This window comes from Ursus americanus, chromosome 32 (assembly GCF_024610735.1).
Source record: "Ursus americanus isolate L20-20 chromosome 32, mUrsAme1.1.p, whole genome shotgun sequence".
Taxonomy (NCBI): Eukaryota; Metazoa; Chordata; class Mammalia; order Carnivora; family Ursidae; genus Ursus; species Ursus americanus.
In genome coordinates this window covers 2,354,682-2,360,913 of record NC_142158.1, presented here as the reverse complement: position 1 = coordinate 2,360,913, position 6,232 = coordinate 2,354,682, and positions in this window count along the sequence as shown.

The following is a 6,232-nucleotide window of genomic DNA, read 5'->3' as shown; positions in this document are numbered from 1 at the left end:
TTATAAACACAATAAGTAGACGGTCTGGAAGGTTTAGGAATTGTCTCACACCATTCCTTCGTTAATGGACTTCTTCTACCCCTTCAACCCTGAGCAAACTTTAGAGAAAACATTAATAAGGAACTCTAGGGGAGTCTCTTTAAAAATATAAATGACCCTGCCACATCGTAGAACCATTTTAAGTTATGTTGAGTTTTCTTTGTTGACATGGGCTGAAATGGAAAGTCACAGAAACATGGGCTATATTTCATGGAGCTCAAAATCTTATAAGGCAGTGAGATAGTGAGCAAAAAGAATATAAAGAAAGCATCATTACATGTGGAGATAAGAACTACTTAGTTCAATAAAAACAAAATTGGCCCTTTTTCAAAGCATTTTTCAATGGAATATACATATCCTGCCTTTGCTCAATCATACTTCACTTGCAACTTCCAGTTAGCGTTATTTTTTTAACTCCTAAATTTTGATTTGAGCCCTGAACTACCATCCTGCCACATAATGGGCATGAAGCCAACTGCAAAGGAATGAAAGGATCTCAAATAGTAATGGGACACTCCGTCTTTTTTGATGGTGTAACCCTCATTGCTCTGTGTATCTCCACAATATAATGGTAAGACCTAGAAGGTCTTCATCCACAGTTCCTGTAAAGGCTTCAGAGCCCTAAAGTGAAATGGGTGTCTTGTTATTAATGAAGGTGACATTTGGACCCCACCCTAGGGCAGGGCTGGTTGCCAGGAGGACCAACCATGTGATTAGAGGGTTGGAAATTTCAGTCCTATCCCCAGAACTCTGGGGAGAGGACTGCGGCTGGAAGTTAAATCAGCCAACGGCCAGTGACTTAGTCAATCATGCTATGCAATAAAACCGCCACGAAAACCCAAAAGGACTGGGTTTAAAGAGCCTCTAGGCTGGTGAACATGTGGAGATGCGGGGTGTGTGGTGTGACACAGATGCTCCTTGCCCTGTCTCCACACCTTGCCCTATGTATCTCTCCATCTTGCTTTGATTCATATCCTTTATCACATCCTTTAATAAACTGGTGATGTTGTTTCTCTGAGTTCTGTGAGCCATTCTAGCAAATTGAAAGAGGAGGAGGTCCTGAGAACCTCCAATCAGTATCCAGTGAATCAGAAGCACAGGTAACAGCTTGGGACTCGCGACTGGCACCTTATGGGGGCAGTCTTATAGGGCTGAGCCCTTAGCCCGTGGGATCTGATGCTGTCTTCCCATATACAGTCTCAGAATTGAGCGGACCCTGCTGGTCTCCAGGAATTGCTTGGTGTTGGTTGATGGGAGGACCCCCCCCCCACTCGAATTGGATCCAAGAACCTTAAAAGAGTTGGCATCAGTAGAGTGTCCTTCCCCAGCATCCAGGGCTCAACTCCAGAAAGCTCTCACCTGTCTCTGTTTCGGGGACTTTGAGGAGCCCCACTGTGATGTGTGAACAGTGTCCGTGCCCGGAGCCCTGCCTCCTTGGTGATGGCGTTAGCGGGTGTGTAGAAGCATTTTTACTAGATACCAATCAACAGGTTCCCACAGAGGCCTTGGCATGTTTGGGGCGATTATAGCGACGCTGCTGCTGGAAATGTTCCAGTCCTTCCGGAGACCGTGGGCTTGCGGTTATTGGAGCTGTTGAGTTCGAGATCAGACTGTGTTTCGTTTTCGTACATGCTGATGAACAGGTTTTCTATGGGGATGTTGCCGTTTTCCCACGTCCTCAGTACCGAGAGTCCCCGTTGCTTGACTTCTGTCTCTCTCTCTTGTTAGTGTGCTCACCGTGGGGGGCATGGTTCGTGGGGTTGGTGTGCAGGGTTATGAACTGTGATTTTTATTTGAATACACTAATGAGTTTGAGCCCCTTGTCCGTTTAGAAATTTGCTTTTATAAAGTGCCTTTTCAAGTCTTGACCATTTTTTTTTAAATGGGCTTCTTTATCTTTACTTCATTAGGGAGAGTTTTTGCTTGTTTTTGTATTTTTTTGGCAAATGAGCTCCTTGCCATTTCATGTTTTTCATTTTCCACTCTGTCAGTGGTTTCCTTTTTTTTTTTAAAGCATAATTTTAATATATGCCACTTTTCAGTCTTCTGTTTCATGGTGATGGCATTCGCTCCCCTAGAAAAGTCCTCCCCTCCATGAAGTCCTCCAGCTTTCACGGGGGTTATTTTATGTGAGATTCTCTGTTTTCATTTTGAACTTGACATCAGTCTTATTCGAAGGATCTGGACCAGTGTGATGCTGAGGAGGCTGGTGGAGATCCAGGCGAGGATGCTGGTGAGGAGCGTGGTCTCCTGGAGGCTGGACATGAGTCCCCATCCCTAACAGGGAGAGGCAACTTCCATTAGTTTTGCTCAGGAGGGGAGGGATCATTGTTCTAAGTTAAAGGGCCCGGTGAATTTTAAGAGAAGCTGCAGGATAGATATTTGAGGCTGATGCAATTTATACGTTGCCTCTCGAGATGACATGTGGAGTTGCAGCTCGGTACATCTCTCTGTGTAAGAGAAGGTCAGTCATCCAAAACTAGGGCGGCAGCTGTCGCCTCACCTTGGAGCGGCTGAGATTATCAGCATCACACTCGAGGCAAGTCAGCCCCTGCTCCTGCCTCCAGACTGGGAGCTGGTAACTCGAGAGGGCATTTGGAAGTGAGGGAGACTAGGGTCCTGGCTACAACGTGTGAGCCTGTTCTGTGTTTTAGTTCTTCGCGTTGGCAGGTTTAATTCCTAGTTTTAGTGCCTGCCTCAGTGGGCCCAGTAGATCTGGCAGAACAACTCGATTTGGGGCCTGTCTTTTTTTTTTTTTGACAGTGGTCATGTATTGTGCTACAATAGGAAAACAACACATTTGTGCACCACCCGTTCATTCCTGCTCACCGCTGAGCAGGACTCTATTGCGCGAATACACCCCACCTTGTAGCCGTCTTGTATTGATGGACGTGGAGACGATTGCCAGATCTTGGCGAGTACGAGCAGGGCTGCTGTGAGCGTTTGTGTACAAGTGTCCGTATGGTGAAGGGGACTGGACCATGGCCTCACGGATTATGCCACTTCGGCATATTGATTATGTCGCACAAAGTTACTTGAGAAACAGCTGGTACAAGAACTCCCTGACCCTCATTTCCCTGAAAGCAGGAAATAAATCTTCCATGTGAAAGGTACCATCCCTGTACCAGGAGGGCAGAAGACCTCTTTCTCACCAGAGATGGGCATTTAGGGCCAACGACGCTGTATAGACAAATCTTGTTTCTTCACTAATTTACTGCCCCAAGCCCAGATTGTCTTGTCAAATCTTCACAAATTTATTGTTTCTTTGTCTCCAAAGTGTAGAAGCTTCCTGCTTTGCTTACATCTCTGAGTCATGTTTTTATGGGGCTCCCGCACCTATGAAACTGAATTTGCTTTTCTCCCGTTGGTCCGTTTTATGTCCCTTTAATTACTAGACCAGCCAAAGAACCTAGGAGGGAAGAAGGGAAAATCTTCCCACGTCTACAATGATCATATATTTCATTTTCTTTTGAGTAGAAACCTAAGGGTGCAATACTGAATCGTATCATAGATTATATGATTAACTTTTTAAGAATCTGTCAAATTATTTTCCATTTTCCATTGACATTACAAGTTTCCTAAGAGAGTTCCAGTCCCCTCATGTCCTTTCCAACACTTTACATGATTAATCTTTTTAACTTTGGCTTTTCTAGTAGGTGTGTAATGGTCCTTGGTTGTGGTTTTAATTTGAATTTCCCTACTGGCTAACGATTCTCAACATCTTTTCCTGTAGTTATTTGGCAATCACATACTTTCTCATGGAGTGTCTGTTCGTATCTTTTGCCCATTTATTTAATTGGATCCATTATTCTCTCAGTATTGAATGTTGAGCATACTATAAACACAGTCCTTTATCAAATGAGTGAATTTGCAAAGATTTCTCCCAGTTTGTGGCTTGACTTTTGATTCTCTTGTCTTTTGAAGAGCAAATATTTTAATGTTAAAGAAGCCCAATTTACCAGTTTGTTCCTTTTTGGATCATATCTCTGGTGTCATATCTAAGAACTCTTTGCCTAACCTGAGGTCACAAAACTTTCTCCTATATTTTCTTTCAGGAGTTTTGTGGGTTTTGTTGTATGTTTAAGTCTGTGATATGTTTTGAGGTTATTTTTGCAAATTATGGGCTTTTTTTTTCTTTTCTTTTCTTTTTTTGCCTGTGGATATTCAGTTTTTCCACTTATTAAGAAGGATATCCTTTCTCTGCCAATCTGCCTTTGGGCCTCCTTCAAAACTCAGTTGTTCATATGTGATAGTTTGTTCTTGTGCTGTTGTGTTCTGTTGACCTATTTACCTACCTGGTGACACCATGTTGCTTGGCTTTCTATAATAATTCTTTGAAATCAGTAATTGATAGCCACCCATCTTTTTTCTTCTTTTTGTGTTGTTTTAGCTATCCTAGATCCTTTTCATTTCCAGGAGAATTTTAGAATCATATTGTCAATTTTTACAAAGATTACTTCTGGGCTTTGATTGGGTTTGTTGAATTTATGGATCAGTTGGGGGATAACTGACATGTTAACAACATGAGTCTCCTGACTTCTGAATAAACTGTATCTTCACAATGAGTTGTCCTCTTTAACTTCTCTCGGGAATATGTTGTATTTTCCAGAGCACAGGCATTTAAATTTTTTGTTAGATTCACCTCTAAGTATTTCATACTTTTTATCATATTATAAAAGAAATTTTAAAAATTTTCTATTTCTGATTGTTGTCAGTACCTAAAAGTACAGTTGAGTTTTGTATATTAATTTTGCATCCTGTAACCTTTCTGAACTCACTCATTCGTTCTAGCTTTTTGTAAATTCAGTACAAGTGCTTTCTTTTCAATTTGGATGACTCTCTCTCTCCCTCCCTCCCTCCTTCCTCTCTCTTGTGTCTCTCTGTGTCTCTCTTGGGTTCTTGTTCTCTCTCTCTTTCTCTCTTTCGTTCTTTTTTCTTTTGTCTCATTTCACTAACTAGAATTTCCAGCACAACATTCAAAAGAAGTAGTGAGAGCAGACATAGCTATCTTATTCACAATCTTAGGAAGAAAACAGTGATTCCCTTCTAAGAATGGTGTTAGTTGAGATTTTTGTAGATGCCTTTTATCAGGATGAGGAACTCCTGTTCCTAGTTTGCTGAGAGATTGTACCAGGAATGGATACTAGATTTCATCACGTGCTTTTCTGCACCTGTTGAGGTGATCATATGGATTTTCTTTTTTAGTTTGTTAATGCAGTGTATTACACTGATTGATTTTCTCATGTTAAACCAACCCTACATTTGGGGGATAAGCCAGGAATGTTTGATCATGATGTATTATTGTTTTAATATATTAATAGATTTTAATTTCTAAAATTTTGTTTAGAATTTTTGCATCTGTGTTCATGAAGGATATTGGTCAGGAGTTTTCTTTGTTTATAATGTATTTGCCTCATTTGAGTATCAAAATGATGACCCGGTTATAGAATGAGTTAGGATAGGGGTTTACAGACATCTTCTTTAAGATGCCAGGTAATAAGTATTTTAGGCCGTGCAGGCCGTGGGGTCTCTGCCACGCCTCTGCTGTCGCAGTGAGGAAGCGCCGTAGATAACTCACAGGCGAGTGCTGTAGCTGTGCGCCGGTAGCACTCTACTCCCCAGATCAGCTGAGGGGCTAGATTCAGCCTACAGACCATTGTTTGCCAACCTGAGTTAGGAAGCGTGTCTCCTTGAATCTAATACTTATGGAAACTGCAAAGACGACCATAAAAGAAGAACAAGTTTGGGGGACTATTAAATGAATACTAATCCTTATCTTAAGCTACGGTAGTAAGGATGATCGGTATTGGGCTAAAAATATACCCACATGTATATAGTCTCCTGATTTGTGACAAACAAATGGGCATGTGCAATGGACAAAGGGTTGTCTTTTTAATAAATTGTGTCGGGTCAATGATGTGTCCATGTGGAAATATCCATATGGAAAAGACTCTTAAAAATCAAGAAAGAAATGTTAAATAACCCAATAAAAAATACTCAAAAATACTCAAAAATACTCATCTCCTCTGCTAATGACATTCAAGGTACAGGAAGCATATGAAAAGTTATACAACATCATTACTCATAAAGGAACTGAAAATTCAAATTAAAACAATGAAATATCACTGCACATCTGCCCAGAAGGACAAAAATCAACAAGCTAACAAGTTATAAAGGCAAAGATATGAAGTAT